This window comes from Crotalus tigris, unplaced genomic scaffold (assembly GCF_016545835.1).
Source record: "Crotalus tigris isolate CLP2741 ecotype Arizona unplaced genomic scaffold, ASM1654583v1 scf7180000024376.1991246, whole genome shotgun sequence".
NCBI lineage: Eukaryota > Metazoa > Chordata > Lepidosauria > Squamata > Viperidae > Crotalus > Crotalus tigris.
In genome coordinates this window covers 771728-784035 of record NW_024100546.1, presented here as the reverse complement: position 1 = coordinate 784035, position 12308 = coordinate 771728, and the positions used below count along the sequence as shown (strand labels likewise).

Below are 12308 nucleotides of genomic sequence, written 5' to 3'. Positions count from 1 at the left end.
GTAAAAAGTGGTCTTATAAAATGAGGATCTTTTATCAAGAAGCACATAATATTTTAAGGAATATTTCTCTGTTTTAAAAACACCGATGAGATACTGTATGTAACAAGTAAAGAATGGAAAACATATGAGTCGGTAAATATTGTCACTACACAGAAAAAGATATTTTTTTTTAAAAAAAGGGAATCTAATAAGCACTTCTACTTTTTTCTCTTACTTTATAATTTATCAAATAGTGGGGGGAGGTGGAGAGCAGGTAAAATTGCTTATGTGGTATTGAATATTATTATTGTTCCCATATTTGCTATTTCTTCTAGTTTTTTTTGAAAGTCTAGTTCAGGGATAGGCAACCTTGGCTCTTTTATGACTAGTGGACTTCAACTCCCAGAATTCCTGAGTCAGCCATGCTGAGGGGAAAGGGAGAGGTTTCCAAGCTGAGCCATGCTGGCTCAGGAATTCTGGGAGTTGAAGTCCATGAGTCATAAAAGAGCCAAGGTTGCCTACCCCTGGTCTAGTTGGCATGAAGCATAGGAAAATCCATCTAGTTGATCCATGCAAATCATTACACAGGCATCACCAATCACCTCATATCCTTTCTCTGATTTGTTCTGTTTTTGTTTGAGTTTTTTCTTCCTGGAGAATCTACTATTGAACCTTCCCCAATATCTCAATCAACTAAACCTCAGCTGTCAGAAATATTCCAAAGCTTGATTCTATTTCCTATCCTTACTCAATATTTGCATTTTGTAAAAAAAAAAATTATTTATCCATCAGAGAGTCCCTTTGCAATCCCATCATTCTGGCATTAAGCTTTTTGGTAAAGCACATCCTCTATCCATTAAGTCGAGAGAGGGTAACATCTGAACAAATAACTGTAAAAAACCACCACTTTCACTTTTTACAGAACATCTACTTTTTAAATCTAGAATTCCACACTATTGGTTTTTCACTTTTTGTAGAATCTTGGCCATGGCTTATACAGTTCTTTTTAATTCAAATTTTATTAAATGTACATTTAAAAACAGAAGTGGACATGATTCAACTTCCCTGGCTACAACACTGCTATTAGTATTACCTTATGTTACAGAAAGAAAAACAGACACTTAAAATTCATTCTATAACAAGACAGAGTATAACAAACTGTACATATAACATCTATAATTTTTTTGGTAAACCATCTTTCAGTCGTCAACGTATTTACGTATCTTTCAGTTGTGTCCTAATATAGAAGAAGTCCTTACGATATCAACTAATCAATCGATAATCATCTCAGTGATCATCTCTAACCAACCATACAAATTCTTCCAAATTTCATAATACTCTGTTTCAGTTTTATTTTTAATCTCTAGAGTTAACCTGTCCATTTTGGCGCAGGATAAGATTTTATTTATTATTTCGTCTTCAGTGGGGATTTCCTTTCTTTTCCATTTTTGGGCGTATGCCAATCTTGCTGCAGTTAAAATATGCAATAGTAAGTCGAAAGATGCTTTGCTGAGTTTATCATTAATAATCCCTAATAAGGTTTCTGGTTTAAATCAATTTTTTGTAATAGTATTCCTTCTAACCAATTTTTTATCTGATGCCAAAAATTTTGCACTTTTGAATATTCCCACCACATGTGACAGTAAGTCCCTGGAAGCCTTCTACACTTCCAGAATGTCAGTGAGGTTTTTTAATCTATTTTTGCTAGCCTTGTAGGGGGAAGGTGCCATCTATAAAATGTCTTGTATGGATTTTCTTTATATGAGATAGCTAGCATTTATCTCGTTTCTATCCCTTAATGATTGCCAATTATCTAGGTCAATACTGTAACCAAAATTTTTGCTCCATATTAACATTGTTTCTTTTACCTGTTCTTCTAATAAATCTTGTTCTAATAAATATTGATATATCTTTTTTCTCATTTGATCTTCTGTTCCTAGAAGGATTTTATCTAATTGTGTATGCTCTAATTTTATCCCTGGTTCTTTTTTGTCTTTTCTGTATCGCGATTGTATTTGTAAGTATGCCCACCATTCCAACTCTATACCATTTTCTAATAATCTTTTCCTTGTTTTCAGGTCTCCATTCTCGTCCAAAATATCTTTATATGTGATTACTCTTCCTAAATTTATGAATTTGGGGTGCATGAATATCTCTAATATGGATAGCCAATTGGGAATTTCTATATAATTATTTTTTTTTAATTTTTATCCACATGTCTAATAGTGTCCGTCTAATATGGTGATTCTGAAAGTACTGATGAGCCTTATATTTCCCGTCCCACATTATGGCATGCCACCCTATTTGCATGTCATGGCCTTCTAATGCCAGTAGCCTTCTGTTCCTTAAGTGTATCCAATCCTTTATCCATACCGATATTGCTGCTTGATAATATTTTTCCCAATTCGGGAGGCCATGCCCTCCTCTTTCCTTTGCACCCTGTAATAATTTTAATTTAATTCTCGGTTTTCTACCTTGCCAGATAAATTTGGATGTAATTCTGTTTAAATTTTCAAAAAAATCCTTGCCTAATTGGTACACATTGGAATAAAAAGAGTAATTTGGGAAGTATATTCATCTTGATTGTTGCTATTCTCTCCATAAAGGAGAGCTGCAAGTTTTTCCATCTGTCTAATAATTTGATCTATTAATTTATCATAATTTTCTCTTTTGAGTGTAATACATCTTGCCGACAGTTGGATCCCCAAGTACCTTACTCTTTTAGATGTCTGGATATTGATTTTCTCTACTAGCTCAGTTTCTTGTAAATTGGACATGTTTTTAACTAACATTTTAGTTTTTTCTTTATTGATCTTCAACCCTGCAACATTTCCATAATTTTCCTGCACCTGTAATAATCTTTTTTTTTATTGAAAATTTTTAAAAAGTTTTACAAATAAACAACAACCCTCACCCAATCCCTCCCAAACCCACCCCTCCCTCCCCCCTCCCCGAACTTCCCAGAACTGAATATAGGCTTATTTAAAATTTGTTAAAAAAAAACTTAAACAACATTTACAACTTATAAAATAATTAATAATATATATATATGATATAAGCATTAAGAAAAAAAAATACTTAAAAAAAAGAGAAAAAAGAAAAAGGAAAGAGAGAGAGAAAAAAGAAGGAAAAAAGAATAAAATAAAAGTTCATAAGACGGAAACAAAAGAAAAAAGAAAAAAAAAGCAATCAATACAAATTATGAAAAAGCTAAATATTTTTCCATATTCAAATTGTGTTGAATAAAATTTATCCATTTTTCCCATACAACAAAAAATTTCTCTTGAGATTGCTCCTTTAAGAAAGCCGTAATCTTTGCCATTTCTGCCAAATACGAAACTTTATAAAACCACTCTTGTAAAGTAGGCAAAGAATCCTTCTTCCAATATTGTCCAACTAACAGCCTAGCGGCTGTGATCAAATTTAGCATCAGTATAACTTCCTTAGCATCACAGTCAGTAATAATACCTAATAAAAATAATTGCGGGGTAAATTTTACCCTCCTTCTAAAAATTCTTTGAATATTCCACCATATCTTAATCCAAAAGGCTTTTATATTTTTGCACGACCACCAAATATGAAAATAAGTAGCATCCAAACAACCACATCTCCAACATTTAGGCTGTAGATCAGGGTACATAATGGACATTTTCTTTGGATCAAGGTGCCATCTATAAAACATTTTATAAAAATTCTCTCTTAAGTTCTGTGCTTGTGTGAATTTAACATTCCTCACCCAAATAAGTTCCCAAGTATCCAGTAAAATTGGTTCACCAATATTTTGTGCCCATTTAATCATACAATCTTTAATTAATTCAGATTCTGAATCCATTTCCACTAAAACCCCATAAACCCTCTTAATATGGGTTGGTCTTTGATCCCTTACTTGTTTGATGAGATTTTCATCTTCTCTAAGCCATCCCATATTACAATCCGTCTTCCATCTATCCACTATTTGTCTATATTGAAACCATGAATAAGTAAGATTTTCATGTGTTAAATCTTCTGAAGATTTTAACTGCCAATTTTGACCATCCCATCTAAATAATTGTATATAAGAAACCGTATCCATCTTGACTCCTTTCTTTATTCCCTCTATCACATGCCAAGGTATGGCCCATAATGGTATTTTAAAATCACTTCTATAATATTTCCTCCACACCCTAAGCAAAGAAATTCTTATGAGATTTAAAAACCCGGTCCATTTTTTTATTAAAAATTAAATAGGCATGCCATCCAAAAAGTAAATCCCAGCCTTCCAAATGGAGTATTTCTACATTTGTTAAATTCACCCAATCACTAATCAATGTTAGTACCACCGCATCATAATACAATTTCAAATTTGGTACCCTGAGTCCACCTCTCTCACGGAAATCTTGCATAATTTTAAGTTTGACCCTTGGTTTTTTCCCTGCCCAAATAAATTTATTAATACCTTTCTGCCATTCATTTAGGTTAAGTTCATTCTTTAAAATAGGTAACATTTGAAACAAAAAAGAAACTTTGGCAGAACATTCATTTTAATAACTGCAATTCTACCCATAAGAGATAACTGTAAATTATTCCAATTCATTAAATCCTTCTGTACCCCAATCCACAACTTTTCATAATTATTTTTATACAGTTTTGCATTAGAAGCAGATAGTGTAACCCCCAAATATTTTACCTTGTCAACAACTTCAAAATCTGTTAAATTGACCAAAGTCTGTTTATCACAATTAGTCATATTTTTGGTAATATTTTAGTCTTATTATTATTAATTTTAAAACCCGAGACACACCCATATTGCTGAATCAGTTGTAATAATTTAACTACCGAATAAGTAGGTTGATACAAAGTAACAACCAAGTCATCTGCAAAAGCTCTTAACTTATATTCTTTTTTATTAATTTCTATTCCTTTTATTTCTTGAGACTCCCGAATTTTAATTAACAAAATTTCCAATGTTAAAACAAACAATAACGGAGATAATGGACATCCCTGTCTTGTACCTTTTTCTATTGTAAAAACCTCTGATAAACCCCCATTTACAATAAGTTGAGTAGTCTGTTTTTGATATATATTAGATAAAACTTGTAATATATTTTGTCCAAAATTCATCTCCTTAATTAAACATAACATAAACTGCCAGTTCAACTGGTCAAAGGCTTTTTCAGCATCCAAAAATATCAGCCCTGCAGGGACTTGGTTGTTTTTATCTAAATATTCTAATAAGTTAATAATTTGTCTAACATTATTTTTCATATACCTTTCAGTTATAAAACCCGATTGGTCCTTATGTATAAGCTGCTGCCAAACCCCCATGAACCTATTGGCTATGATTTTTGCAAAAATTTTATAATCCACATTTAAAAGAGATATAGGCCTATAGTTCTTAGGCAAGGTGAGATCTTGGTCGTCTTTTGGAATCAAAGATATAAAAGCATTACGCCATGACGGAGGGATCTCTAAGCCCTGTAATATATTATTAAAAAGCTCACATAACGGTTGGGTCATCTCTTCTACTAAAGTTTTATAATAAATAGACGTCAAACCATCCGTACCCGGCGCCTTGCCTAACTTCAATTGCTTAATAGCTGTCACAACTTCCTCATTGATAATTAAACCGTTAATCTCTTTTTTCTGATCTTCTGTTAATTTAGGAAAATTAGCTTTACTTAAGTAATTATTTATATCTGTAGTTTGTACATTAGTACTCTTATATAATTTTTGATAATAATCTAAGAAAGATTTCTTTATCAATTCTTTCTGATAAACCAATTTTCCATTATAATTTATTTTGTCTATAATTCTCTGTCTCTGTTTCTTTCTTAACTGATAAGCCAACCATCTCCCTGGTTTGTTAGCATTACAAAATGTATTTTGTTTCATGAACAATAAGTTGGTTGCAGCTTGATCAGCCATCAACATATTAAATTGTGTTTTTAACAATTCTATAGCTCCTTTCACCTTTTCATCTGAAGGATTTGAAATTAAAAGCTTCTCTTTTAATTTAATCTCATCTTCTAATTCTTTACGTTTCTGAGTCTGCTTCTGTCTATGAAAATTGTTCATTTTTATCAAAATCCCACGCATAAAGGCTTTACTTGCATCCCATACCATTGACATTGATGTTCCCTTATTCATATTTAAAGCAAAATATTCCTTTAAACATTCCTTTAGTTTTTGAACATTTTTTTCTTGTTTAAATAAATTCTCATTCAACCTCCAGGATCTCCTCTCTTCTTTCTCAGCGACCAATTCCATCCAAACTGGGCTATGATCTGTCAATGTCCTAGGAAAGATTTTGATATTCTTCACCCTGTTATATAAATCTGTTGTAATCAAAAAAAAGTCAATCCTTGAAAAGGATTTGTGTCTGTCTGAGAAAAAGGTAAAGTCTCTTTCCTCTTGATTACGTTCGCGCCAATAGTCTCTCAGTTCCCAATCTTCTTTCAATTCAAAAAAGGCTTTAGGTAGTTTAGCCTGTTTGAAAAAAATAGAAGAACCTTTTTTGTCCTTTTGTGTATCTAAAACACCATTCCAGTCTCCCATTAATATCACAGACCTATAGTCCAACAGTTATTTTCTGATGTAACAACTTATAAAATTGTTCCTGTTGCTGGTTTGGTGCATACAGTCCCACAATAAGTATTTTCTTACCATATAAACCAAGTTCAACCATAACATATCTTCCTTGGGGATCTGATTCTACCAAAAAGCTGGTAAATTTTGCTTAACATAAATTACCACACCCCCTTTTTTCCCAGGGGCAGGCGATATGAAATGAGATCCCAAGCGAGGGTTAACTAAGTATTTTTGATCTTTAAGTAAAATATGAGTTTCCTGCAAACAAATAATGTCATTGTTATGTTGCTTTAGATAATGAAAGATTTTCTTCCTCTTCTGGGGGATGTTTAAACCGTTAACATTCCAGGTCAGGAACTTTGCCATGTCCCTCAACCAGGAGCCTGGAGAAGATTCCCTCAAGATCTGCTACTGAAGAATGTGTTGCAGAACTTTTGGGTCTTGCTCCTCCCACCGGCATCGAAACGATCTGATGAGCAGATTCTTTAGCTTCTTTCTTCTGTTGTTCCTTTTCCTTACGTTTATATGCTGCACGGGTCATTCTCTATTCTTTAACCTCTGCTTGACGCATCCATTCCACCTGCCCAGCAGCCATCAAGCCTGATCCCTCAGACTGCTGTTCCACCTCTTTATCACTCAAGGCTCTCTGAGTAGATGAGGATGAGCCTGCACCCAGGACCGTATTATAAAATTCTTTAGCTTTAGCAACTGTGTTAAGTGTATAACATGTCCCCGCATGGCTCAAAACAATACCCATCGGAATCTCCCATCTAAATGAAATCAGTCTTGCTTTGAGTTCATTTGCTAAAAAAGCAAAATCTTTTCTGCTTCTTAAGATTTTGGATGGGATTTCCTTTAAAATAATAATATCTTGAGCAGCAATCTGGAATCTTTTGTTATAAAAAGCTTGTAAAATCTGATTACGCAGAGACTTCTTAGCAAAATAGATCACCACATCTCTAGGCAAATTCTTCTGTTTCGCAATCCAAGAATTAACTCTGTAGATTTTTTCCACTTCTCCACGTAATTCATCTTTATCTATATTCAGAACAACAGCCAAATCATTGATCACCATTTCCATCAGATCTTGATTCTTATCTTCTTTAAGGCCTCTGATTCTCAAGGCATGTTCCATCTGTCTGTACTGAAACATAAGAATATCATCTTGTGAGGTTTCCACTTTTTTTTCCATATCTTGAAATTTATAATCCAAAAATTCTACTTTTCTTCGACTTCTTCCACTCTGGAGTCCAGCTTCACAACCACAGAAGCCAATCCAGATAAAGCTGAGACTGTATCTTCCCTCAAGATAGTATTATTCTGTACATAAAGCTCCTTCATTTCCTTCTTCAATTCTTCCTTAGTTTCAGATTTGCTCTGTTCCAGAAGTTGCTTCACTTCCTCCCTAAATTAAGACACAGCCTTTCCCATTATATCCTTAAAATCTTGTGCAGATGTGCCTGATGGGGGAGGAGAAGGTGGAGATATAGCCTTAGGTTGTTGCACCGGTGGTGTTACTTTAAGTTGTTGTTGAACAGTTGCAGTAACAGGAGAAGAAATCACCTTAGAAACTATAGAAGCTGGTTGTCTCTTTGAAGCCATTTTAAACTATCTTTCTTTCTTCTTAAAAAAGGGAAAAAAGTACTTAAATCCTTACAAATAAAAAACCAGAAAAAATACAATAAAAGTAAAAACTCCCAAGGCACTTTAAAAGAAAAAAAAGGCTTAAGAAAAAAAAACAATGTTGAGCATACGGTTCAATCAGTCCGTCTTTTCTTTCCGGAGATAGGAAAAAAAAAACTTTCAAAACGCCATTTTACTTTCACTCTCACTCTCCGCCCAAAGAAAAGAAAGTGAAAAAAAGAAAAGAAAAGTCAGCTTATACTAAAAAGAAAAAATAAAGAAAATAAATCTCTAACTCTAAGTAAAATCCTTTAAACAGTTCTGTCCGCTTTAAAAGTCACTCACCAAGCAGCTTTGAGTGCGGAGATGGTAGCGGCGTTTCGCTTTGCTTCTGAAGAAGCAAAGACAGCTGAGAGGCGGAGAAGGCAATGAACTCCGAGGGAGCACTCTTTCTACCCCCCTAAAAAAAAAATCCAGGGAAGGTTAAGAGGTTCTACCTCTATTCATGCAGTCTCTACCCCTTTCCTTCGCCCGGGAAGGGGATTTCGAACCGCGAGCCAGCTGATGAACGCTGTGCTCCGCGGATCTGACACCGTCTCAGAAGGATGGCTACAAAGTAGCCGCCATCATCGCCGCTTTAACCACCGGAAGTCCTGCACCTGTAATAATCTTATTCCAGATTCTAAGGGGTCTTCCAGAATGAAAACTAAATCGTCTGCATAAGCCTATAATTTAAATGTCTCTTTTCTGCTTTCTAATCCTTTAATCAACTTATCTTTTCGAATTATTCTTGTGAGTGATTCTAAAGAAAGAATAAATAATAGCGGAGACAGTGGATCACCTTGTCTCGTGCCTTTTTGTATTTGGACGCTATTTGTTAATTCTCCATTTATGATTACTTTTGCTTCTTGTTTGGAATAGATTGCTTTAAACATGTTTATAATTTTTTCCCCAAATTTCATCTGTTTGAGTCGACATAAAATTCCATTTAACATTATCAAACGCTTTCTGAGCATCACCAAAAATCAAAGCTATTTGTTTTTCGCTATGTAATTCATAATATTCTAAGATGTCTAGTATAATCCTAACATTATGTCTAATTTGTCTTTTAGGCAAAAAGCCATTTTGGTTGGTATGGATAAATTCAACTAAATATTTTTTTAATCTTTCTGCCATTATGGTCATGAAAATCTTATAATCCGTGTTCAATAAAGAGATGGGCCTATAGTTTTTAATGCAGGCCAAATCAGAGTTTTCTTTAGGAATTAGTGAGATGTTTGCTTCTTTCCATGAGTTTAGGGTTTTTGCTATATTTAGTACATCATTAAATATGTCCAGTAGGGTTGGGGCCAAAAGTTCTCGGAGGTTCTTATATATTTCGGACGGTAATCCGTCAGGGCCAGGTGTTTCATTTCTTTTTTGCTTTTTAATTGCTTCTATAATTTCCTGGACTGTTATATCTTTATTTAATATATTTTGGGATTCTTCTGGAACCTTCGGTAAGTCCGCTTTCATAAGATATTGTGATATTCTTTCCTCAGTAACCTTTTCATCTTCTTTATAAAGATTTTTATAGAATTCATATGTTACCCATTGTTTTCCTTCATTCTGATGTACCATCTCCCCTGCTTGATTACATAATTTACTAATCCATCTTTTATCTTATACAGTTTTATTGCAGGAATCGACAATTACCACTATGTACCTGGTCAGTGGGCAGTTTGAGAATGAATAATACAATTCCCTCAAATATCATTAAAACCAATTTCCTCTCTGTTAAATTAAATTTAACAAGACATGGGGAGAGTGCATCCATTAAACCAAACTATGTGTTGAATCTGAAGGAAATAATTTGTAATGTACATAATTAATGTGATTATTTTATGTAATTTATTTAATTAACATTTGTATCAATTCTGTTTATGTATGTAATTTAAAAGCCAGGGCAGTGTAACAAATAAGGTGCTGGACTAGGACAAGGAGAATTAAGTTTGAATCTATTGTCAGCCATGAAAACTTGCTGTGTGATGGTCTCTTTATTTCTCTTAGTCCAACAATTTCACACAATTGCTGTATGGAAAAAAGGAAGCAGAAGTGTTTTAGATACCACCCCAGAATCTCTAAAAGAAAGGAAGAATATAAATCAGATGAGGAAATCTATAAAATATGTGTAATTAATTATACAAATAACATAAATTGACATGTGATATAAAAGTATAAATTGTATTGTTATGCAAATAACATCAAATATGTAAAATATGCATAAGCTACCTAGCCTGATTTTAGAAACAAGTTAATCAGAAATATTGGAAGAAGCCTGAATTGTCTGTTAATGGAAGACAGTTAAGTTGAAATTTATAAGATTTCAATACCCCCATCTTTTCATACATGTTTCTCCTTACGTGATCACTTATACCAGTGGTTCTCAACCTTTTTAATGCCGCGACCCCCAACCAGTCGTAAGTCGAGGACTACTCAACCAGTCGTAAGTCGAGGACTACTCAACTGGTGCAGCACCGTTTGCAGAATGGGACTTTTGGCGGGCTCAGCAGGGCAGAGACAGCCTGGACAATTCCTATTGGCTTTTGAAAGCCAATAGAATTAGACTCTATTCAAGAGAGTCTATTCTATTGGCTTTCAAAAGCCAATAGAATAAAAGGAAGTAGCACAGCTAAGGAAAAGGGGGAAAAATGGTGGACTGTGTTGTTTGGCGACCCCCGTGAAATGGTCGTTCGACCCCAAATGGGGTCCCGACCCACAGATTGAGAACCACTGACTTATACAGTCTACAGCAATATTGCATAAAACTAATTTTAAAAAAGCAAAACATTATACAATTTTGACAATGGATGGTAACTTTCCAAATACAACTCTTTAATTTTTTTTTTTTTTTAAATCTTTACATTACATATAACTTACTATAAATGAGAAAATTTCAGATAAATTCTTAAGGGGCTGAATTCAAACAGAGCTTTGAAATCAATGAACTTTTTATTTAACCATGAAGGAGTAATTAACTACTTATTAGTTACAATGATCTATTCTAAGCAGGATTCAATAAAATATGCTCATTACAGGTAATCAACTCACTTTTTAGAACAATCCACATTTATGTAACAAAATAAATACGATATTTTCAACTGTGGCTAATGAACATACTTAAATGCTTGAAATTCTTTGCATCTCTTGGTCAGCATTTCAATTGATGAATGTTTTAGTCTTAATTTTCACATTACTATTACAGTATTAATATTACTAACAGTGTAGTATCTTTCTTCATGCCTTGAGGAACCTTGTACTCCTCATGCATTGTACTCATTTGAGTAGAAAGAAAGCGTACAAATGAAGGTAATTCACTGAGCAAATAAATGAATAAAGTGGGGGAAAAACTTGCTCTTCTTCTGAATCCCACTATCTTGGATGGATAATACTGAAAGGGAAGTAAATTAAATGAAACATGGACTAATTCCATGCAAAAATGATGCTGCCATGTAAAAATGTTTCAATGCTGCTCACTTTTTTTTAACCACTTTTGTCAAATCTATCAATAAAGTCTGCATTGGAGACACTTTGCCCCTGATCATGCTCCTCTTATAAGATACCTTAGGATGGTGTTGAAATCTCTGGCCAAACAGAACACAATCCTCTGAACTTGTAATCGGATCTGCACAATCCAAGACCTCAGGACTGTAGGCAATACAGTACTAACCCAAAAACTGTAATTGTGGTCCAATTTCTCCCAACATTGGTGCTAGACTGAACATCCTATTAAAGATGACAGAACAGGAAAGTTTTTTTTAAGGGTAGTAATCTTATTAATTATATTTTAATTAGCTCCATTTTATTGAATTAATTGTTATTCTGAATTTGTCTGTCTTGGCCCTGTTCTTTTTTTTTTCTTTTTTCTTTTTGAGCAGCCCTGTAAAAACAGAGGGTGGTTTTCAATACAAAAAATATCGCAGACACCTGATATAAACTAATGTGCCAGATGTCTTGCATAACTACTGATCAGTTTTGGTTTTGGTGCATTTAATAATTCTGGGAACATTGCTTTCTGTTGATTTACAATTTTCCCCGGTATTGGTCTCAGAAACACACAACAAAACAAATCTTTGTTGTAATTACCAGAAAAATACAGA

The 12308-nt window shown here is 33.7% G+C and overlaps 1 protein-coding gene across 9 annotated transcripts in view; it reads right to left on the bottom strand.

The window, feature by feature from the left end:
* TANC1 (tetratricopeptide repeat, ankyrin repeat and coiled-coil containing 1) overlaps positions 1 to 12308 on the bottom strand; it is a 185063-nt gene that overhangs the window by 132598 nt on the left and 40157 nt on the right. Inside the window, exon 1 of one of the 9 annotated variants that reach the window (XM_039328418.1) lies at positions 11772 to 11914. The exons of the other annotated variants lie outside the window; for them this stretch is intronic. The gene's annotated coding sequence lies outside the window, so the exon portion shown is untranslated. Of the gene's footprint in view, positions 1 to 11771; positions 11915 to 12308 lie in introns of those variants that run through there. 9 annotated transcript variants of the gene reach the window in all.